Below are 24892 nucleotides of genomic sequence, written 5' to 3' on the forward strand. Positions count from 1 at the left end.
CATATCTTAAATGTTTATCAGGAAAATGCACAAGGAGCCAGAAATACAGATTTGATTTTTATAATGAATGAACACTTTGCAATGGGCACAAATCCATGTTAAGGTAACAAATCCACTTTCTCAAATCTCTCTTCAATTTTAGTTTGAAATAGTGAGACTTTGAGGTAAGTCATTTGCCCCCCTTCTCCCTGCCATCTGCCCATAGGCCAATCCATGCTCCAGGTAAAATACTTTTGGGGATCCTGATAAAACACTGTTGCAACTTGTAGTGTAGATCTGACTGTAGCCATGTTTCTTAACCAGGGTGAAGCCTTGGGGGTTGATACGAATGTTTGGTGTAAATTGGGAGTAACTTCACAGATTAGAACTGGGCCTGTGGACTGTCACAACATTTAGCCTGGTTGGAGAGCATTGATTAAGTCCCATCCAAATTATAAGCTGTAACTGTCTCCTCTCCCTCGTTGGCATTTTATAGTGTGCCTTGCACCTTCATAAACTTTTCTTGGAAACTGGGTCAGAAACAGGAACGGCACTGAAAGCCAGATGCTGTGTCTGATCTGAGCTAATCCTGTGGTAATACAATCAGTTTCAAAAGGAAATCAAAGGTACTCCCACTGCCTGTGCCGGAGAAGCAGCTCACAGGGTTTGAAGACAGTAAGCGGAAGTCTTAGTTGTATGTTTCACCTAAATTTTTTTTTAACCCTGCCTGTCCTCCTTGCAGTAAAAAGTTTGTGACAGAAACATTGCTGTAATAAATGTTCCATAGCAGACAAGCAATGGCTCAGATAGGGAATGTTACTGAACCACAACTCTTAATGTTCCATTGGCTTCAATGGATGACTGTAGCACAGTAGGTGCAGGAGAATAAATCAGAGGTGTGGATTTTGTGGGGAGGCCATAGTGAAATTGGGATCCTATATAACTATCAAATCTTTCTTTTCTGGTAGGTAAGCTGGGACCCCAATACTGGGCCCCAACTAAGACTTTTTTAAGGAAGTTAAAAGATGGTCCAGATGAATTTGTTCATGTTAATTTAGATGGTTGGTTACCAAGTTGAATCCTCTGTAATTGGAAAAGAATACAAAGATCATAGAAGGGTGCTCAGGAATTAAATTCTAATTGGTCTGGAAGGGAAGAGAGTGGCAGGTAAGAGAACCTTATCTGGTAGCTGCCCCTTTTGAGCTTTGTCGCAGGATAGTTACTGAGATGCTGCTTGATATACCAGCAGCCAGAACATATTTGGAGCCATCTTGGTGTCCCTGGGGAAAGGGGTATGTTGTGGCCTGAAATCTAGCGTATTGAGAATGACATTTGTCCATACAATGTTATCCCATTTTACTTTAGGAATGTAGGGGGACTCTTCAGTGCTTTGGGTGTGTGGCTGGGGTCCCACGGGAGCCACACTGAGGTTACTTAATTAGGGCAAACTGCAAAGAATGGGGCAGACAATCCCCAAAGCTGGTGGTCATTCCAGTCCTTAGATACAGCAAGCTAGCCTCAAAACAGCTTCTGTAATACCTCACTGGTTACCCAGAAACCAAAACACAGTTCCCTTAAAGCAACCCAGCCGTAGGCGTCCAACCAGACACACAAGTCAAATATCATGAGGATTACTGAAAATCTTACTCATCATATAAGAAAGTTCTACCAATCCCAAAGGATCAGACACATTACCTCCCAGTTAATGAATATTTCAGATCTTACTCAAGTACACGCTTACAGCCAATTCTTATGAACTAAATTAACATTTATTAAAAAAGAAAAGAGAGAATTGATTAAAAGCTCAGTATACATACAGACATGAGTACCATTCTGAGATCAGTTTTATAGTAGAGATGATGAGCTTTGTAGTTGCAAAGAGTTCTTTCAGATTAGTCCATAAGTTATAAGTCCAATGTTCATATTCAGTGTGATCCAGATGGGACTGGAGATCTCAGTCTTACGACTCAAGCTTCCCCTGCATAAAGTATCAAGCAGATCTGAGATGAAAGGATCAGGACCCAAGAGTCATGTATACAGTTTTCTAGCAGCTTCTTGACCATACAGTCCTTAGGCGAACAATAGGCAATCATAGAGACTCTCTGAAGTAGACCTATTTCCTAAGCATCACTGGTAATTAGCTACACAGATTAACATAAGGCAATTTATCCATTAAGCCATTTATCACAAACTTTAAAGAGAGCTATATACAATGACATTATTTCACCCAAGTTTCATCTAAATGTTAATACTCCCTTTGATCTCTGAATCAATAGCTATAGGAATAGACAGGAACTAACATCTAACAAGCTATAAGTAAACACATACAATTAGTATCCCCTCTAATTCTCTAACAATACAGGTTTGCATTTCAAAGTTCTAGCCTATCTAACATGGAATGGCCCTAATTACCATTTACTTACTTTTCTAACATGTCTCTAAAGGTTGAACCTGGGTCAATTAGCCTGTGAACTGCTTAGCCCTTTCTGGCTATGGGTCACAGGGTGTATACAGTGAGGCAGCATTGTCTAGTAGTCCCTGGAACAAGGGACAAGGTGTCTGGACTCCTGGGACTCATTCCTGACTCAGTCAGCTCTTTGTGGCCTTGGGCAACGAATTTCACCTTTCTGTGCCTCAGTTACCCGATCTCTGAAAGGGACATATTACTTGCAGAGCACCTTTCATTTGAAGTGTTCACAGTTCTTTTCTCTCTGGGGTAAGAAATGTCGTATTTGGCGTTGTACAGTAGGAGCATAATCAGTTGTAGATAGCAGAGCTCTAGCAGTTTCCCTGTTTGGTGTGGAGAAATCTTTGTCTCCTTGAGTGGAGCATGGTTTCTCTGAAAACCATGGCTGTCCAAACCACATCTACAGGTGACTGTTCCTCTGTCTTCCTCACCTCTTGGCATCCCCCACACGTCCCATTATCCTGACACAATACTGTCCTTCACTGTTCAGGAAAACCATGTGAGGTTAATACTAGCAACAGCTATGTACCACACTTAACATGTTTTCAGTTCTAGTGTAGTACTGATGCTTTCTTTACTTGATCAGATTTTGTTTCATGGCATTGTAGAGTGCAGGACAGAAGTGGAGTCTAACAATTTTTAGTCTTGGCTCCTAAAGTGGACATCCTGCCTGCTGGTTTTGTTAATTGCTTCACTCAGAATTACGTTCTCTCTTGCTTTCAGTCCAGCAGTGGGTTTGGTTCCTTTTAAATACCGGTCCCCTTACTTGGACAGTTTTTCTTCATTACATTTTTCTCCTGTTTTGATGAAGCACAGTGTGGTTTGCTCACTTTATTTAAAAAAAAAAAAAAAAAAAAAATCTCTCCCTCACACTCTGCCATCCTTCATTTTGACATTTTATTCTCACTGCCTAAAAGGGAAAAAAAATCACTCCTTGGCACGAATCCACAGCCAAGTCTTTCTCGGTCTACAAATACTGTCTCCCTTCTAATTTCCACTGAAATGTAGTTGTGCCTAATATATTTTTCCTTTGAAATTGTGTGTTATACTGCTTCCTCTTAGCCCTCTCTTTTCCATTCTTTCCAACCTCTGAAGCAGTTTGTTCTGTTGGCACATTTCAATGACAGAGATTTATTTGATATTCCTGGAGGGTGGAGAGCAAACCACACAAGCACTTGAAGACCAAGATCTCCAAACTCATAACATAATATAGTTGGCAAATAAGGCATAATAGAGAATAATATGACTGGTGGGAGGAGCAGGGGTAGGAGAACTAGGTTCTTGGCAAAGAAGTCAATTCAATAAAGGAACAGAGAATTTGCTTAGCTTTTTGCACCCTCTTATTGAAGTATTCAAGTGGGGGTGAATGTACCTTTTGTTCTAAAAGTAACTTGTTTGGTTTTGTATATTTTTTTTCTATAGGCAGATGTGTCTAGGACAGTGATCTCCCAACCTTTTTATGCCCAAGATCGCTTTTTGAATTTAAGGGCAACCCAGGATCTACCCGGCCCCTTCCCCAAAGCCCCACCCCACTCACTCCAGCCTCCCCCACCCTCACTCACTTTCACTGGGCTGGGGTAGGGGCTTGGGAGGGGGTGCTAGCTCTGGGCTGGAACCGAGGGGTTTGCAGTTTGGGAGGGGGCTTTGGGCTGAGCCTGGGGCAGGGGGTTGGGGTGCAGGAGGGGGCTCTGGGCTGGGGCAGAGTGTTGGGGTGCAGGAAGGGGTACAGGGTGCTGGCTCTGGGAGGGGGATCAGGACTGGGCAGGGGGTTGGAGTGCAGGAGGGGGTATAGGGTGCTGGCTCTGGGAGGGGGGTCAGGGCTGGGGTTGGGGGTGCTGGCTCCGGGAGGGGGCTCAGGGTTGGGCATTGGTGTTTGGCCTCCTGTCGGGCAGCACTTACCTCTGGCGGCTTCCGGTTGGTGGTGCAGTGTGGCTGCTGCTAAGGCAGGCTCCCTGCCTACCCTGGCCCCACGCCACTCCCGGAAGTGGCCAACACGCCCCTGTGCCCCCTGGGGGTGGTGGCATGTGGCTCTGTGCGCTGCCCGTCTCTGCAAGCACTGCCCCTGCAGCTCCCATTGGCCACAGCTCCCTGTTCCTGGCCAATGGGAGCTGTGGGGGCGGTGCTTGCAGGCAGGAGCAGAGCGCGAAGGGAGACCCCTTGCCCGCCTGCCCCCAGGGCCGCGCTGGCCACTTCCAGGAGTGGCGTGGGGCCGGGGCAGGCAGGGAGCCTGTCTTAGCAGCAGCCCCTCTGTGCCACCAGAGATTGCGATCGACCGGTTGGTGACCACTGTTCTAGGAGTTCTGTATGAAGATAGATAGTGGGTGCAGGTTATCTAAATAATGACACTGAAATCTGGGTACCACCATACTATGTAAGCACTCACACTACTGCCAAGAGTGTTTCTGATGTCCTCTCCTCCCTGGTCCCTTACAGTCCAGTTATCGACAGGCTGAACTTGTAATGAATGTACTGTCTGTATTAAAACAGAATGTGCCAGTCCTACATAGTGTTAACCTCATTAGCTTGTTCTCAGTACTCCTCCTTGTTTGAGAAACTTCCTCTGTTTCATTGTGTCTTTGGAATCAGAATTAAGAGGGAGGAACTGGTTGGCAGAGAAATCTATTCCTGTCCTTTACCCCAGACCTAAAAGTGCAAAGAGCTATCAGGTCAAAGAGGAAGGGCACTGTTGAGAAGTGCTGAGGTGGCAGGAGTGTGTGTATTGTGTAGGTGACTTGTCTTGTGCCAGTCCCAACCTCATCTATTTTTAAAACAAACAAGTTAATTTAAAACTACATTAAACCCTCCACCTCCCTGAATTTTCCAGTACATATTGGAACTTGCTTCAAGCAGTTCAGAATAAACTGTTTTCATTGTGTAATTTTGAAACTGAAAAAAGATCACTCTTCTAAAACTGGCCTTCTGAAGTACATATTTAATGCACTATTGTAAATAAGGCCAGTTGGTTGCTTAAGGATATTTGCATCTTATCAACTGTTATACAGGTGCTAATCTCATAATGTGTTTTAATAACTTGCTGGTATTTTTAATAAGCAACTTATTCATTCTGCTTTGAATGGGTGTTTGTCCATCTTCACTCAAATATTCAGGGCCAGCCACTGTGTGTGCCCAGTTTGCATGTGTAAATTTTGATTTACAAGAACATGCAGTTTAGCTTACACCCTTTTGAAAACTGGGCCTCTATTCAGGAAAGCATCCCTGTTCACGATGGCATTTATGCTTAATGTATATGTTTAAGTGCTGTCATGAATCAAGGCCATGGCTCTTAAAGTGCATGTATCATGGGGTTTAACAAACTCCTTGAGTTTCCCTAGTAAAGACCTTCCAAAGTATATATTTAAAAAAATAAACCTTTGATCTTAGACATTAGCACTTATGGAGCTTTTCATTTGTAGATCTCAAAGCACTTTACAAATATAGGTAAGTATTATTAGCCCCACTCTACAGGTGGAGAAAGTGAAGAACAAAGGTTAAGTGACTTGACCAAAATCACACACTGAGTCAGTGCTGGGAATAGAATAGAATCAGATCTACTAACTTCCAGTCCTTCATCCTAACCACAGGACCACACTCCCTTTATATCTCCCAACATCTCTCCTGACCACCTCTCCCTCATGTTACACTCTCCCTTCCCATTAGATGGGAAATATGGAAACTTTTGTCTAAACAAAGAGAAGTAGTAGTAAGAGCAAGGAACTCCCGAGTTCTTATTCTGGGTCTGCTACTGATTTCCTGTGTAATATTGGGCAAATCCCTTAACCTCGCAATGTCTGTTTCCTCATCTGTAAAATGGGGGTGGTAACATTTGCCAACTTCATTGCAGGAAGAATAATTAGTATTTATCAAGCATTATATTAGAAGTGCAAGGTGTTCTGCCCTGTACGTCAGAGCTGGTAGCTGCCTTTGGGTAGGAAACAAAGGAACTTCCTGGAAACAAAGGATCTCAAAATAAAATCTTAAATTACTATTTTCCTAAAGAATGGAAAAAGTGGTTTGTACAGCTATAGCTTACCTTTGGCACACAGTTTAAACTAAGGCAATAGGTTAAGGCATTTGTCTTTTTCCTCTCTGCTTTTTGTAAGTGTATTTAGTATTGTTGAAAGGTATGTTCTGGCTTATTTAACAGCTCTGGTGAATGAAATCCTAGATCTATCCCCAGAATAGGTACAACATGGATAGCAATAGTTTGGAAAAAAATAGGCAATTAAACCATTTTCCCCCATTAACATTTTGTTTGTATTTAAAGGGACACCTTCAACTTGAAATTTAACCATTTAAAAAAAAAAAAAAGACACTACACCACTAACCCTCCCTGAGAAATGTGGGTTGTTGGTTTTTTTTTTGTTTTTTTTTACAATCACACTTTTTTCTTTTCTTTTCCCCATTTGCTATGTGAAACACCCAAATGAGGGGGGAAAGTAACCCTAACCCTACCCAGACTGCTGTAAAATTCACAAAGTAAACAAACTGGAAAAAATAGTAACTTTTTCTCTAATCTGAGTCACTGTGACGTTAGATACGACTTGCAGCAACAGTAGACAAAAAAACAACAACAAAAATGAACCCCCCCCCCAATCAAAACTTCAGAAGTGTGTCTGTGTTTCTCTTTAAATTGATCCTGAAAGTTCATGCTTCAGGGTTTCTGCTGGTCACCTGTAGGGGTCAGGAAGGGATTTTAAAAAAAAAGTCTTTCCTCTGAAGCATCACGGATGGCCATGGCTAGATACAGGACATTGGACAGCGAGGACTCTGAGGTGGCACCAAACATACTCTCGCTCTCAGGTGCTTGGCTGGCTTGATCGTGCTCATATACATGGGGTTGGGAAGGAATTTCCCCCCTGGTCAGATTGGCAGCGACACTGGGGTTTTTTCACCTTACTTTGCTGTGTGTGGGTGCAGGGCACCTGCCAGAATTATCTGGGTATAGTTCACATAACCATTTCCGTTCCATTACGGGGGCTTTGGTGCATCTCAGTCCCTTCTGTTCTCTGCGTGTGACACGTAATAATTTCATCTCCCGTGGGCTGTAACACTTTGGTCTAATTTTGGTTGTTGGGTTTAGTGTGTGGGTGCTGGGTGGTGTTGGTGGCTTATGATACAGGAGGTCAGACTAGATGATCTGAGGGTCCCTTTTGGCCTTAAATTCTATGATTCAGACCGCACTGTGCTTGTGCATGGTAATCTCAATGTGAATTGGACACAACTGTTCTGATTGTTTTACCTTTTTCCTTTTCACTCAGCTTGGACAGTCGTCCTAAATGTTGAAAAGTAAATAAGATTTTTTTAACATTTGTTTTTAGTAATAATAATGGTAAGAAATTTGCTTTTTAAAAACATTTTACCTGACACTCTCCTCCTTTGTAAGAAGCTGCTAGGGAAGTAAAAAGGGAAGGCCCTTAGCCCTCGCTTCCCCAACCCCGCACACCCACGGCGCCCCCTGGGCAGCCCCCCCAGCACTTGCGGCTCCCCGTGGACTGCCCCCCTAGGCCGCCACTCCCCCCAGCACCCGTGGCGCCACCTGGGCCGCCCCCACGAGCACCCGCGGCACTCCCAAGATTTAGTCAGGGGTATAATACAAATTATGGACAGGTCCCAGGCTGTGAATTTTTGTTTACTGCCGTGACCTGTCCATGACTTTTACTAAAAATACCCATGACTAAAACGTAGTCTTAGTTATAAGCCACTCAAGGTGGCCACCTGTGGTAGAGTGTGTGGCAGCCCTGTTGTTTGTTTGGCATTGATGGGACTGCTCGAATAGTCTAGCATTCAAGGACTGTTAGCCCACCATTACTGACAAAGCAAAGATGAATTGTCCCAAAGTCATTGTTTCAGAGCAGTGACCCAAGGAAATGAAAGAACAGTTGGTGGTTCTTCACAACTTGTTTTTCTAGCCCTGTATTGTGTGGCTTGCTTTGTGTGGTAAAATCTGCTCTCCTAGGAGCACTAGAAGGTTATGTGTGTGTTTTTGTTCCTCTTTCAAGTCTCCCATTATATAGTTTTTCTAGCACTCTGTAATTTTTCATCTATTTTGTTTTGTTTTTTGGTGTCTTGGCAGAGGAGGTAGCTGTAATGGTGGAACATGAGGCACCTCCACACCCCCTCCCTTCATGGAGTTATGCCATGAAAATCTGCTTTGCTCTTTCATATTCCCTAGAAGAAATGGGGGAAAGGGGAAAGCAAGCGTGCGCGTGTGTTGTGTGTGCACACGCATTTGTACACACGTGCCCCCCACTGACCATCTTGCATGCTGAACTACCTCGCAAAACATTTAGTGAAGGGCTTTTTTCTTTGAATTTAAATGGTGGTGAGCATTCCTCCCCTCGTACCTCAAGTTGTTGAGGAGCTAGTGGTAGGCTTTTAACTCATGCTCCTTCATGCTTCCAATTCCTGTAATACTTTATTCCCTGACTTTCCTTTATTTCTCTGTCCTTATGGCTTTCTCTGTGCCCAGGTAGCTGATGTACCATAGGGGTACAAATGCTGTTCAGTAAATCAGCTAGCAGATACAGAATGGAGGCCCCAGAAATACCATAGGGAGTTAGGAAGAAGGGCGTGCCTCTCACTCCGACTCTGCCATCAGTATGACTGTCCCGAGCTGTAACTCCCTGAGACTGAAAAAGGCCCCTTCCTAAACTCAGGCCTACTGTGATTCCATGAAGCATGTAGAAGGTGGCAAAAAATGTAGTTGGTCCTTCTTTCCTCTCCTCCACCCCCTAAATCAGGGGTGGGCAAACTATGGCCCGCGGGCCGGATCTGGCCCACGAGCTGTTTTAAGCCGGCCCGCGAGCTGCACCATGCGGCTCGGCCCCGCTTGGCACTCCACCTGGGGCACAGGGTTGGGGGCCGCACCGTGCGGCTCCTGGAAGCCGCAGCATGACCCCGCTCCGGCTCCTACGCGCTCCAATGGGAGCTGCAGGGGCGGTGCCCGCAGATGGGACAGCGTGCAGAGCCACCTGGCCGCGCCTCCGCATAGGAGCCGGAGAAGGGACATGCCGCTGCCTCCGGGAGCCACTAGAGGTAAGTGCCGCTCGGAGCCTGCATCCACTGAGGCTCTCCCCATGCCCCACCCCCCGACCCCTTCCGATCCCCCTCTGGCTCTCTAAACCCCTCGATCCCAGCCCGGAGCACCCTCCTGCACCCCAAACCTCTCATCCCCTGCCCCACCCTAGAGCCCGCACACCCAGCCAGAACCTGCACCCATTCCCGCAACTGTCGGTGAACTGTCGGGTTGGAGGGAGGTCACCAGTGGGGTTCCTCAGGGTTCGGTTTTGGGTCCTATTTTATTTAATCTATTCATTACTGACCTCGGAACCGAATGTAGGAGTGGGCTGATAAAGTTTGCGGATGACACAAAGTTGGGAGGTATTGCCAATTCGGAGAAGGATCGGGATATTCTGCAGGGAGACTTGGATGACCTTGTAAATTGGAGTAACAATAATAGGATGAGATTTAATAGTGAGAAGTGTAAGGTGATGCATTTAGGGATGACTAACAAGAATTTTAGTTATAAGTTAGGGACGCATAGGTTGGAAGTGACGGAGGAGGAGAAGGACCTCGGAGTCCTGGTTGATCGCAGGATGGCTATGAGTCGGCAATGTGACGTGGCTGTGAAAAAAGCTAATGCGATCTTGGGATGCGTTAGGCGAGGTATTTCTAGTAGGGACAGGGAGGTGCTGCTTCCGTTATACAAGGCGCTGGTGAGACCTCATTTGGAGTACTGTGTGCAGTTCTGGTCTCCTATGTTTAAAAAGGATGAACTCAAACTGGAACGGGTACAGAGAAGGGCCACTAGGATGATCCGAGGAATGGAAAACCTTTCCTATGAAAGGAGACTCGAGGAGCTCGGTTTGTTTAGCCTAACCAAAAGAAGGCTGGGGGGGGATATGATTGCTCTCTTTAAATATATCAAAGGGATTAATACCAAGGAGGGAGAGGAATTATTTCAGCTCAGTAGTAATGTGGACACGAGAACAAATGGATATAAACTGGCTGTGGGGAAGTTTAGGCTTGAAATTAGACGAAGGTTTCTAACTGTCAGAGGGGTGAAATTTTGGAACAGCCTTCCGAGGGAAACGGTGGGGGCGAAAGACCTCTCTGGCTTCAAGATTAGGCTTGATAAGTTTATGGAGGGAATGGTTTGATGGGATAACGTGATTTTAGTCAATTAGGCATTAACGTGCCATCGCTGGTAAAATGAGGGTCCGGCTGTAGAATCTTGCCTGTATGCTCGGGGTTCTACTGATCGCCATATTTGGGGTCGGGAAGGAATTTTCCTCCAGGGTAGATTGGCAGAGGCCCTGGAGGTTTTTCGCCTTCCTCCGCAGCATAGGACAGGGGTCGCAGGCTGGAGGATTCTGTTGTGGGTGGGTCAGCTTTTGTGGCCTGCATCATGCGGGAGGTCAGACTAGATGACCATATTGGTCCCTTCTGACCTTAAAATCTATGAGTCTATGAACTCTGCTCCAGCCCTGATCCCCCTTCCGCCCTCCGAACCCCTCAGTCCCAGCCCAGAGCATCCTCCTACACCCCAAACTCCTCATCTCCAGCTCCACCCCAGAGCCCGCACTCCCTCCCGCACCCCACCCCAATTTCGTGAGCATTCATGGCCCACCAAACAATTTCTATTCCCCGATGTGGCCCTCGGGCCAAAAAGTTTGCCCACCCCTGGGGTGGAGAAGGTTTGGGGGGAGGAGGAAACTTCTCAAGGTAACTTGGGGACCGACTCTAATCTCCATACAACATCCAGCCTTTCCTTTTTGGAAATAGAATTATGAATGGAGCCTTTAGCCTACAAATCATTCTGACTTAATCTGGCCCAAACTTATAGTGATTTTTTTTCTCTGTGCTCCCTGTCTCCAATCCTCAAATTATTAGTTGTATGGTTTATGCAAAATGAGCTGGTGGGTTCTAAATTCCAAATGGACAGGTATTCACACCAACAGGCGGCACCTTGGTCGGAAGTCTGAACAGAAGCAGAGTCTGAATGAGCCATGGTCTGTGAACTCCTTTCTTGGTGCTAGAGGTGCTTCCTCCAGAAAAATATTGAGGTGGTGGTGGCTGTGTAGGGGCAGCCTGTTCGGTAGACAAATGGAGAACTTGATTCTGTAGGGCCATCATTTCAGCTCACTTCACCTGAACAGAAATCCTCCTGAACGAATATTCTTATAAATGCTTTCTAAATTGGGATTGTGGTTGCTCAATTTCCCCTCAAAAACAGCCTGTGTGTTACACAGATGTCTGACTTGATGAATTGCTAATGCATCTCCTGTATCGTGAAATGGCAAATATAAAAATAGGAACAACTACACTGATCTTGGGAGAGTTGATTATCTGTCCTGGCTGGGTGTATGACATCTGAATTGATCGACCCAACTCCGCTTTCTGAGTGGCACGCTCATGATACAACAGTGGAATAGAAATGCCCAGGGAAGGAGGCAGAGACAGCAGTTGGCGAGGATGGTTCATTGGGTGGAGGGGAGGCTGACAAACCCTAAGATTCTGTTTTTTCTTGTTTTGAGGCTAAATTCATCCTCTTCACTTCATATTTAAAGATGATTTGTGTCTCTTCCATGACAGCTGAATAGAAATAGTTTCTTGGTCGAGTTCACCAGCAGTTGTTGAGCTTTGTCCTTACGCAGTTGTTACATGGAATAATTACAGATGGTTTTGTAGTCTAGAAGGATGTGATCTAAAAACTAATTATAAACAAGCCAAAGTTTAAGTTTCAGAGTAGCAGCCGTGTTAGTCTATATCTGCAAAAAGAACACCTTAGAGACTAACAAATTTATTTGAGCATAAGCTTTCGTGGGCTAAAGCCCACTTCATCGGATGCATAGAATGGAACATATAGTAAGGAAATATATATATACACACACATACAGAGAACATGAAAAGGTGGGAGTTGCCCTACCAACTCTAAGAGGCTAATTAATTAAGATGAGCAATTATCAGCAGGAGAAAAAAAAACTTTTGTAGTGATAATCAAGATGGCCCATTTCAGACACTTTGACAAGAAGGTGTGAGGATACTTAACATGGGGAAATAGATACAATGTGTGTAATGGCTAATCCATTCCCAGTCTCTATTCAAGCCTAAATTGATGGTATCTAGTTTGCATATTAATTCAAGTTGAGCAGTTTCTCGTTGGAGTCTGTTTTTGAAGCTTTTCTGTTACAATATTGCCACCTTTAAGTCTGTTACTGAGTGACCAGAGAGGTTGAAGTGTTCTCCTACTGGTTTTTGAATGTTGTCAAACTGTCTGAAATGGGCCATCTTGATTATCACTACAAAAGTTTTTTTTTCTCCTGCTGATAATTGCTCATCTTAATTAATTAGCCTCTTAGAGTTGGTAGGGCAACTCCCACCTTTCCATGTTCTCTGTATGTGTATATATGTCTCCTTACTATATGTTCCATTCTATGCATCCGATGAAGTGGGCTGTACCCCACGAAAGCTTATGCTCAAATAAATGTGTTGGTCTCTAAGGTGCCATAAGTACTCCTGTTCTTTTTGCAAAGTTTAAGTGTTCACAGAGAAACTACAGATGAGCATCAATTGGTGCTCTTTGGCCTGTTAGAAGCCAGAGTCACTGCATGCAGCACCTCCATATTGAAGATGATCAAGAGCTGCATTTGTGTGGCTGCAGTTTTATATATCTTTGCCTCATCCAGTGCAGCCTGTTGCAGGGCTGCCCAGAGGATTCAAAGGGCCTGGGGCAAAGCAGGGGAGGGGACAGAAAAAAATGGCGCCACCCACTACGGCACTTGTACTCACCGGGCGGCGCTCCGAGTTGTCGTCATGTCCTTCACTCGCTCCGCGTCTTTGGCAGCACTGAAGGGCCCGCCGCCGAAGACCCGGACTGCCGCCGGCTGAGTAGCCAGGGAAGGGATTCTCGGCCAGGGCTCGCGTGGCCCCTGCAGGGCCCGGGGCCTAGGGAAATTGCCCCACTTGCCCCCCCTGGGCGGCCCTGGCCTGTTGACTGTTGGTTTCTTCAGTGAATACCTCTGCTCTGGGAGAAACACCACATCACAGAATTTTCTGGACCATCTGAAGAGAATGCTACAGTGGACACTTAAGCTGTTTGACTTCACTGTGCCAACTAGAAATCTATGTCCAAGAACGAGACATTCATTTTAAGGAGGCATGTGGGTGTAACACTTATGTAGCATGCATATGGCAAGTTAAATGTATAGTACACTGTGTTAGTCTTTTCCTCCTCACATCTCCCAATTACTGACCAGTATGTTTAATGAGTGAGCTCTCTGTAAGAAATGAGCATGCTCCCTGTCATGTCAGCCAGGCAGTGGCATATGCCTAGATGCATTTTTATCATTCAAACGTTTTGTAAAAAGGAAACATTACACTCAAGCCTTGCTGGATTCTTGATATGAGGTCTGTGGAAAAACACTGTTTGGTTCAGCTCTTTTTGGTTTGCAATGAGGCTTTTGGTGTTGGAGGTTTCTCCCTTAATCTGACTGTCAAGGATGGACATGAATACATGAACATGCACACACATCTTCTCTGGTTTGCAGGAAAGATTTGACAGGGTGAGGGGGCAATAGGGAAAAGCCAGTATTTGAGATGGATGCACTACCCAGTTCTATTCAAGAGATTACTGCTAGCGCAGTTGTATAACATTTCATCTTTCTTTCGTTCATGAATCTGGATTCTTTGGTTCCATAGATCTGAATCTTCTTTCTTGGTATGAAGGTCTGTCAAAAATCCAATCCAAATGCCCTTGTGTGCTTCTAAAGAGAGAAAAACTGTCTGGTTTGTAAGCAAAAAGGAAACTGCCAGTTTAGGTGAAAGGAACACTTGTCAATTTAAAAACCACATTTCTGTCTGAAAATGTAATATTAATAGGTGAAACAAGAACGAAAGTTACTAGAACTAAAGTAGATTGAAATATTTTTATATTTTTTAATTTTACATTATGCAATTGATAAAGTGATTATGTATTGTCAGGTTTATTGCGTTTCTCCTTTTTATAGTAACATCCCCTGTTGGTGTGGCTCTTTCACACAGCTACAGAGTTGCATTTGTGTGTGTCCAACCGTTCCCCCAAATGTCTGTAAGGCGACAAAAAAGGGCCAGGGGATCCAAGGGCAAATACCTGTTTCACCTGAAACTATTTGTAATCATACTTTTTTTTAAGTGACTAGATTTCAAGCTGATTGTGTCCCACGTAGGCTTTGTTTAACAAAATCTACTTCATGCATGTTGAATTCATTGAAACTTCTCTTTTGCAATGTTATGAACCTACACAGGAGCAGAGCTGTGCCAACTATTTCTGAACAAAGTTGTAAATAGCACAGTTCCATCCAGGGGTAAGGGCCTAAGAGCAACCAGGTTCTGAAAATGGCTTTAACCAAATTGTGCTCCCTCCATGCTGGCAACAAAATTGCGCTTGGATGAAACTTTTTAAAGACGGTTTCCTAACCTGGTTTTATTTTATTTTTTTATCCTGGATAGTATGGCCTAAACATTCAGTGACAGCAAGCGTGCCAGGTTTTGGAGCTTGCTTTCTCGGTGTATAAATGGTCCTGTGATATGAAAACGGTTGTGAATGAGTTCAGAAAATGCAGTGCTCTTCTTGCTCTTGTTCCCCATCCCACTGCGTAGGGGTGAAATAACCCTGTGCAGACAATACTGTGTGGTTCTGTGATGTGGGGGAGTCCCAGGGGCCTCCCATTAGGAAATGCCAATAACCAGCCCTAGAGAGGTCTGTGTTCTGTCATGACAGACTGTAGTGCCCTTGCAGTGTGTGGGCTCGATGACTCTTCAGCTTCCCTCTTGAGTGCAGATGTGTCACTGTGAAGTGGGTTTTCCACCACCCTCATTACACACTTCACTACAGTGAGCTGCGTGACTCCCGCCTGATGTTTGAGCACTTCTGCCCAGGAAGCAGTCTCAGCATGACTAGCATAGAGTCGTGTGTCTCTCTTTATTTAAACAACCTTGTTCTGTGTATGTTGCAGCTGTCGTCCCCATCACCACCAACATCCCCTCTCCCTGAGCAGGACCCTATCCTTGACTCAGTATAGTTTATTCTACCCAGGGAGGATGCAAGAGGACTGAGATTGTTCCTGAACCAGAAATCTTTTGGGGCAGTTCAAACTATTAAGTTTGACAGTTGTTTTTTCTCTTACCAGGTTTTCTGTCTATTCCTCTGGAGGCCTTATATATATTTATTTTTTTGAAAATTTTGATGGTTAATTATTAATTTATATTTTTAACCTTAGTTTTTTCTGATTTTTATCTTTAAATAAACTTTCACAGTGGTGCTGCAGGGGGCTCCCTGCACGGCCACAGAGTCGGTGACACCAGATTCCTGCAGGCGCACGGTGAGGGTCCTGGCTTGGCAGAGCAGAGACCCCTGGCCAGGACTTTGAGGAGGACACGCCTCCTGCTGCATGGGAGGCCACCCCACTGCTGAACGGCCCTTTCCTGGGGATGGCTCCGGTGCTCCCAGCCGGTGAGCCAGTGACCAGGGCTGCAGAGGGGGCCAGTGATGCTGTCACGGGGCCAGTGAAGCTGGATCCCTGCAGGCTCTAGGAGCACCTGCCAACTGTTACCAATAGACTTTTTTCATCTATTTCAGTGTGTCAGGTGAAATCAACCTTTACCAATCACTAGTTATTTAAATCAAATCTGCCCAGCCTATTTATATTGCAGAACTAGGGATTGTGATGGAAGGGACATAGCTCCCTACCCAGGATGAGTGGGTAGCTCTCTGCCAGCACCAGGCCTCAAGAACACAGCATGCATGGTGGAATACAAACGCCTACAGTGCCGTTCTGCATTGTCAGTACAACAGTGTGCAGCCTAATGAAAATGTGGGGGCAGCCTGAATTTGATACAATATTCCCCAGGTTAGGATATTTCAGTAATGCTTGTATTATCCATTTTCGTACCTTAATTCAATAAAATCCTCAGTTTTTGAACTCTACTTGAATTTCCAGCTCGACTTGGTCAACAAAATGTTTAGCTCAAATATTATTTGAAAGCAAATTTTGACTGTAAAATCTGTGATACTAGAAAGTTGAGTTCATTGCTAAAGAAATTCACAGATTGATTCAGCAAATGTCACCTTTTTCGTGTTTACAGACTGATCCCAAGGTTATTGATTATTCTTAATTGTTTTTTTCACTCTGTGCTAATGTGGGCTTTGAGAGTGACGAGAGACACCAGGAATTAGTGACCTGCTTAACTATGAATATAGCTGCTGCACACAGTCGTACTTTTTTCTCTGTCCTATGGTACTCTTGCCCAAAATTGTCTGAGCATTTTCACCCAGAGGATAGTTAACACACACATTAGGTGATGTCTAGGGATTATTAATATTCAACTAATTAGCAGGGACACTCTGACTTAAAAATCCTTACAAATACCACCTTTGTTTATTAAAATGGAAAGACTTTACAAATCTATTATTTGACTGTGCATTTGCATTCCTTTCACTTCACCCAATTAAAAGAGACTAGTCCGTTTTACTTTCAGGTACTCCTGGACTAGCATGGTGCTTGGGTTGCCGTTGTTGTGGGGGAATGTATGTTTAAACTTTCTAGTAAAAGAAGAATAAAATAAACATTTTTCATGGTGTGAAGTTTTGTAAAAAGCTTGCCTTAATGCAGCCTGTATTTCAGGCTAAACTTGACCTGACCCTGTTCTTCTAAATCCAGGATGACTTCATTTCTGGATGAGAAGTACCGGTACTTGCTGAAAAGTAGTACTATTGCCAGGAGCTGGTTACTGCAGAAGGTGGAGACTCCATGGTTCTTTCACCATCCACATTCTTATGTTCTTATAGGCATGGAATTCAGGTGGCTTGGTTTATGACGGTTTCGCTGACGGCCATAGATACATCAGCCCTAGTGTAATCAATTTTTTTTTTTTCATTTCAGTGACATCAGATACATAATTTGTCCTAATGAAATGGACAACCACTCTTAGCATGGGGAATAGGGGAAGAACAATGCCCTGACCACATCTCCTAGGCATCTTCCTTTCTCAGTACATGTTGTGCTAATTCAAGACCAGCCACTCTGGGGCCAGTGTCTATCAAAAAGCAGATGGATGGGGAAGGGGAAGCTGATCTTTAACATACAATTCTGCTTTGGAAAAATACACTTCACTTGTAGTGTGGGGGGGAAAAAACCAACTCAACCCACTGTAAGCATTAAAGTCAAATCTGAATCATATGAAATGGGGTGGCATGGTGGGGGAAGGGAATCATCTCTTTGCAAATTTCATCATTTAGTTATGACTTTGGTAGTATTTGCTGGTGTGTGAATTCTGTTCTGCAACTGGGTTGTGTGTGTTGTGGTTTTGCTTGGCTGCTGAGATAATTTTGTGGGATATAAAATGCAGTCCTATAAACAAAAAATAGAACATCTCTTCCACTCCCCAAAATTCAGTAAACAAGCGTAGATGTGTGTGTACATCTTCCTCCTCCCCCAACCTCAGTTTTGTCTGCGGACTTGCTGAGAGTAGGTGGTTAAGGAATTTAATGTCTCTCTGTAGTGACTCACCAGAATGATTCACTAGTACGTGGAAATAGAACGACCCCGAGAGTCTCTTAACTACTCTGAAAGGCTGGGTCGGGTGGCATGCTCAGCATCGCTTGCCCTTTCTGGTCTGGAGGCTGCTATTCTGTTCTCCCCATGTGCATTCCTTTATGGTGGGGCCCCTAGTGCTCCTCCAGGTCCAATGAGGGGATCTGCAAACCTCACTATTCCTGCATGCGTTGACAGGAGCAGCTCCTATGTCTACACTGAGTTTTTAAACATGTGGCCGCAAGTCTTAGAGCCCGGGTCTACAGACACAGACTCAGGCTTGCAGGGCTCACGCTACAGTGCTAAAAACAGCTGTGTAGACATTTGGGCTTGGGCTACAGCATGTGCTCTGAAGCCTGCGGTAGGGGTGGGGTTCAGATCACAAGCACAAAGTCTGCACAGGTGTGTTTAGTGCAAAAGCGCAACGCCAAATCAGCAGACTCAAGCTCCGTGACTCACTTAGTGGTTTTAAAATAGAGTGAAGATGTACCCAGAGATACTCGTCTAGATGTAGGGAGGAGAACATCTTGATTCCCGTCAAATAAATTCCTCCAGATGCCAAGGGTCCCCTTTGCTGCAGTGCTGCTAATACTTACCCACCAGACAGCTTGATTTCTTTTCCTTTGTTGCCACTTCTCACTCTCTTAGGTCTGCACTTCTTTTTTTGTGTACGAAGATCACCGTATCCTAAAGGGGTGTTATTGCGGAATTTCATGTCACTATTACAAAAGCTGTAAGGTGTACCACCTCTGAGGTGTTTACATGCCACTTACCGATGGTGTGGCCTTTGAATTTATTTAAAATGCTTTGGGATCCTTTGGATTGGCAGCTGCTGTGCAAGTGTCAGGTCAGTAATATACACTCCACCCACCCCAAAAATCCCTGTACACTTCTCTGTACAGTGGGGTAAAGTGCTTCATGCCAACTAATGTGGCAGACTCCAAATCATCTGAGTTTGAATCCTGCCCAGCCTGCAATGGACTCACCTTCTGGTTGATGGGCACAGTTGATGCCTGTTCTCTCTGTGGGAGAGTCACATCCCAGATAAGTGCTCAGTGTGTAAATCCTTCTCTTTTGAGAGCTCGTACATCTAGGGACATGTGATTGAAGCTGCATCTACTCAAACATTCGATACACTTGTCACCTTCTCTGAGTCTGAAGTGACTGCCTCCAAAGAATGAGTGAAAGGGTCTTTTTCAGTGACTGCTCCCGTGAGCACACACTGCCTTTGGGTTCAGCGAAAGGAAGGCAGGAAAGAAAATACAGTCAGAATTGGCACCAGCTGCACTGACTGCCCCAGCGCGAGTTGCCTTTATGCCAGCGCTGGTCTCAGGGCCAGCACTCCTGATACCAACAATGTCATTATCAGAGCTGACAAAGGTGAGACTGAAAGAGAGCTGAGCAGAGCCCAAGCATGGATTCAGGCATAGGGAGATGCCCTCCTGTAAGGAGGGGAGAAGCTTCGCTCCAAGGACAAGGGGTTGAAGTCTGCCATTAGGGCAGGAATGATGCACTGTGAACTAGTACAGACTTAGATGCAGACCATGCCGATTATGGGTCAGTGATATGCCCTCACAGAATTATTGAGATTCCCTCCAGAGACATAGTCCGTACCAGAGAGGTGCCCAGGACTGGAGCTGAAACATTATTCCACAACACCGCTGTTCAAAGAGTTGTGTATTCTTCGCTGTTGCTGGATTACGCCTTCCCTCTGGCATCGAGCAGGGATGCCTGTCTTCTATCTTCTGAGAGTGACCCGAGGGCTGGTAGCTGACATCCCTGTGGTATGGTTTCACCCTCGAAGAAGTGTGAGTGCAGCAACCCCAAAGTCCCTGCGCCTCCTAGGAGTCAGCGATAGCCTAGTGCAGTGGTTCTCAATCGGGGGTAGCAGTACCCCTAAGGGTATGCAAAGGTCTTCCAGAGGGTACATCAACTCATCTAGATATTTGCCTAATTTTACAACAGGCTACATAAAATGTACTAGGGAAGTCAGTACAAACTAAAATTTCGTACAGACAATGACTTGTTTGTACTGCTCTATATACAATACAATGAAATGTAAGTACAATATTTATATTTCAATTGATTTATTTTATAATTATATGGTAAAAATAAGAAAGTAAGCAATTTCCCCGTAATAGTGTGCTGTGACACTTTTTTATATTTTTATGTCTGATTTTGTAAGCAAGTAGTTTTAAGTGAGGTGAAACTTGGGGGTATGCAAGACAAATCAGACTCCTGAAAGGAGTAGAGTAGTCTGGAAAGGTTGAGAGCCACTGGCCTAATGGACTTCCTGAGTAGGCAATCTGTGACCAATTGTAAATGGTCCGTGCACAGATCCATCACATGACCAATATTCCGTCATTGGGGATCCCCCATAATAGACTTGCTTGCTACCAAGGACAATGCCAAGTATTGCAACTTTTCCTCCAGAGGTGGCCTCCATCCAGGATCATTGCCGGATATAGATTGTAAGCCTAGTGCAGTGGGGCCCTAGGTGCTATGGGAATAATTATTTATATTTAGTGGTTGGCTTATAAACCTTTATGATCTAGAGCATAATGTCTTCCAAATTTGTGAGCACTTGCACAGATAAGTTAGGCTTATTTATACATCTCCAATCTCTTTTCCCCTCACCCCATTCCTGCTAGGCTCTTGGCCTCAATGACTTCTCTGTAGTCTTGAGTTCTGCTGGCTAATTGTGTTGTGTTTTCTCTCCAGATCTCCTACCCCATCCCTCTCGTGGTCCCTGCTGCCAGGGCTGCTTTCTGTCTTGACCGCTGCAGCATCCTGCTCCAACCCTAAATGTAGTTGCCTAGTTCACCTGCCTTTTCTGCTACTCAGGCCATGTATCGGCATTCGCCCAATGTGAAGTTAAAGCTTGTACTACCTCCCTAAGCTCTCCTTCCTGCCTACAATCCAAGCGCCTCTCACCACTCTTTGTGTCCTTCCTCCACTGTTTGTTATGGGAACCCTTCCTCTCCCCTTCTAAAAGCGTGCCAGGGCCACAAAGCATTCCTCTTATCAGATGCAATCCATTCACTTTGCTCTGTACTGCACTATGCATATGGGTATGTCTATCCAGCATTTTGGAGTCCACGGGAGTGAGCCTCCCAGCATGGGTCAACAGACTCTGGGTAGCAGGGCTCATGCTAGAGCTCTAAAAATAGCTGTTTAGACTTTGCTTTGAAGTTGCAGCTTGGGCTGGAGCTCGGGCTCTGAAGCCTGTCCCTCTCCCCGGCTTTCAAAGCCCAAGCTCCAGCCTGAACTGAAACATCAAAGCACTGTCCGCAGAGCTCTTTTTAGAGCACTAGCATGAGCCCTGCTAGGCTGAATCTGTTGACCTGGGCTCTGAGGCTTGCTTCCTTGAGCTCCAAAATGCTGTGTAGACATAATGTGTCTTCAGACTGTGAGCTCCTCAGGCTAGGGCTTGATTTTCTTCGTGCACTTCGTCTGTTGTGCCGTGCTTGGGTATGAAATGTTTGTCAAGTGCTTTGAGATTCTCACGTGACCGATACTATAGAGGTACAAAGTGTTGTGATCAGAGAGGCTTGGGTCCTGAAGTCTGGATCTGGCTCCAAAGGCTCGCAGAGTTGAGTAAGGTTAAGATCCAGAGTTTTGGCTCAGTTCTGTCTCTAGTTATGATTTTATTAAATGGGAGAGGATGGGGAACGCAACTGAAGCAGCGTAGAAAATGGAGAGGCTAGATTTCTTTTTCAGTAGGTGATTACAGCCAGCAGATAAATGCACATGACAGGTCACAGGTCAGTTTATGTTGGTGGTTTGTCCCACCACCTTTGACTCTGTCCCTCTTTAGAGATTTCCTGTATAAATAAGTCTAAAAATATTTGGTTTTGGAGGGGGAGGGGAGTGTAAAGAGGCCATTAGGAGGTGGGTGCCACTTAGGTGACTAAAATGGGAGAGGGCGCTATTTTGAAAGCAGCTTTTCACGTATATTCTGCATTTATTTTTATCCTGCGATGGGTCATAACTTTAAAACTAGTGAACATTTCTCACTCTAAAAACACGCTTCCTTTTATAGTGTACACATGGCGGTGGTTTTACTACATTCAGCATAGAACTATTTCCTATTTTCCAGTTGTTCAGTAACACTCCAAAGCCCTTGCTCTGCCTCCCTCTCCATTGACTTTCTCGCCTTGCCAATCCATTATTGTGATTTCAGTGAGACGACGCCAGTGTTGAGCGTTTAATGGGCCGTGAGCAGGAAGTTCAGCTATTTCCTCCTCCTGTGAGACCATGATGTCATCAGCTGTTCTGGGTCACTTTATCATCTGCTGCTGCTGTTGCTTTGGTGTGTGTGGAAAGAATGTAAACAGCACTTTCCAGATGTTCTCAGGGTGGCTGCAGACCCATAAATGGGCTGTTTAGTTCAGGAGCATTAGTAATGTGTTTAGGGGGTGGCAGTGATTAGAGTCATAAAAATGTATAGTGCTATAAGCCTCCAGCACAGCATGCTCTGTTAGTTACATCACGTATGAGCAAAAGCTGGCAAGGGGGGCAGTTCCCGCTGTGTATGTATGTGGCCCCATTGGTGCAGTATCTGAGCACCTCACAGGCACTAATGAGTTTAGCCTCTCAGCACACCAGGGGAGGATTTCACAGGTGGGTAACTGGGACACCGGATGATTAAGTGATTTGTTCTATGGCTTAGTCAGGTATTGAACTTGGATACGTGATGTTCCCAGGGCCTTAACCATAAGATTATTTTTATTATTATACTTTCCTGTTTCTCCTCCCTCTCTCCCTCCCAAACCATCACCCCCAACTTTGAATCCCAGATAAAATTAAACAATAGAAAAGTCTTCTAGTAGGTCTGTGGCAGGCAGGTGCTAGTCTTTGTTAACCCATTCTGCCTCCAGGTGGTGGCTAAGGAGCTTGTTATATTGATGTTCTAGTCAGACTAATGATGAAAGAATCCAAAAAGGCATTCTAGTTGTCTTCGAACTCCCCCCGAAAATAGCAGATTTGGTGCTAGTGAAAGGTGCTGGATAGGTAACCTTGGAGCTGGTGGCCTCTGACCCCTAATAGGCATAGCACAGATTGCAGTAGCAGAGTGAAAGTCTTCCACCCTGAGCTCTCAGTGCTCAACAAGAGATCCCCTCTAGGTGGGAGGCTAGTTAAGTGCTGCTGGCCCATAGATTAATTAAACTAGTCCAGAGTGGGTAGATTAAAATACAGCAAGGCCATGGCGGCTAATGGCTAGAGTGGAAGACTTTTTCTGGCTCTGCCAAGTTTGTCGTGTCACCTTGTGCAAGTCATTTAACTTCTCTGTACCACTGTGTCCCCCCATCTGGAAAATGGGGATGATGATGCTTCCTTACCTCACAGGGTGCTGTGAAGTGCTTTGAGACCCTTAGATAAATACTGAGGTTGACTATAAACAAAATACTTTAACTAGTGTTTTAAAAGGAAGCTACCTATTGAATTTTAGAAAATCAGAGAGAGTGGAAAAATGAATCTTAGCCTTGGATATTCTCTCTGTGAAAATGCAGGTTATTATAGTGTCCAGTTTGGGATTGGAAAGGTCTTATCTATCTCGCTGCAGCTGGAGACAAGGACTTCAGGGTGAAGCATCAAACCTCATGCACCACTAGGGAATTAAAAAACAAACAAACAAAAAACCCCGAGGCTAAAAAACCTGTCACTTCAGGGTGTGGGTTTTTTTTTTAATGGACTAATTAATTTTTATTGAGTCTTGGAAAATCTGATGTCAGACCTGCATTGCAGCAGGGCATGATGGAGCACAAGTTGATTGGAAATTATATAGCCGTGATCACAAGGCAGTGAAAGTTTAACTATGGGAGTTTAAAATAGCAAAGCTGAGCCATGTTGATATTAAAAGACATGACTGAATAGAAATAATGGTCTAATATTAAACTAGTTTTCTTTTCTTGGGGGAGGAAGCAAAATGCTTGGCTGGTTTCTCTCCCGATATCTGTTGTCCAAATATAGGTTTCTTACCTCAATACCTTGACTTTTTAAATTATTGCTGGGAGATCGGTGTTTGCAGCTTTCCCCCCCACCAAACACAAGTTACAAGTTGCTTTATGGATTATCTGGCAGTCGTTTACGTGTGTCTCATCGTAGCACATACAACCTTGGTGTCAACTGGATGAATGTTGCCCCTTAAATTTCCTGGCAACTGAAGCCAGAGCTCCCTGGAGTGTTTTCCAGGCTTCTTCCATGAATCTCTGCTGCCATGTCACCTTTCTTTGTTTTTAATGATTTCAGCTAGGGGAAGCTCTAAATACCTGCTCCCTGTTCCACCTGAATCCACTGGGTGAAAGGAACTCTTCTGTCTTGAGTCTTAACAGACCTATTCTTTAATTAGGTTGCCTTTCTGCATTTTTCTTCCTAGTTCATAGGAGCTGATTGACTGAACAGCTTTGCTCATTACAGCAGGATTAATTTAAAAGACACAACTGTTTCTATAATTCAGGTTTGGGGCTTGGGAGATGTTCCTTTTAGAAAATCTGTTCTGTGGATCCTGCTGTGAAAAGCAGAAAAAGACTGGGCCCAGTAGGTTAATGTGCAGGCTTTTAGTCTCCAGAGATCTGGATTCAAAACTTTATTTCCCTAAATGAAAATATATGTATGTATTCTTCTCCTAGTCCCTGGGTATGCTTGTCAGTACCTCCAAAGTGACTGCCCAGTCCCATGACACTAGCAGCCTGTCTGATATTCCATCCCTGTCCAAAGTGGGTGCTGCAGGTGAGGACAGGGGAGCTTTGGGGGTGAGCATGTGTGTGGAGAGCCTGCCTGGTTCGTACTGGGTTCCTTGCATTCATGAGCCCATAGTTTGAATACAAAAAATTTGAAAAGGGAAAAGAATACTCTTTCTGATGACATCATT

The 24892-nt window shown here is 44.7% G+C and overlaps 1 protein-coding gene across 1 annotated transcript in view; it reads left to right on the forward strand.

The window, feature by feature from the left end:
* The window catches only part of ERGIC1 (endoplasmic reticulum-golgi intermediate compartment 1), a 109908-nt gene that overhangs the window by 12318 nt on the left and 72698 nt on the right, over positions 1–24892 (forward strand). The gene's annotated exons all lie outside the window — the stretch shown is intronic.

Source organism: Emys orbicularis, chromosome 8 (assembly GCF_028017835.1).
Source record: "Emys orbicularis isolate rEmyOrb1 chromosome 8, rEmyOrb1.hap1, whole genome shotgun sequence".
In the NCBI taxonomy this organism is placed as follows: Eukaryota; Metazoa; Chordata; order Testudines; family Emydidae; genus Emys; species Emys orbicularis.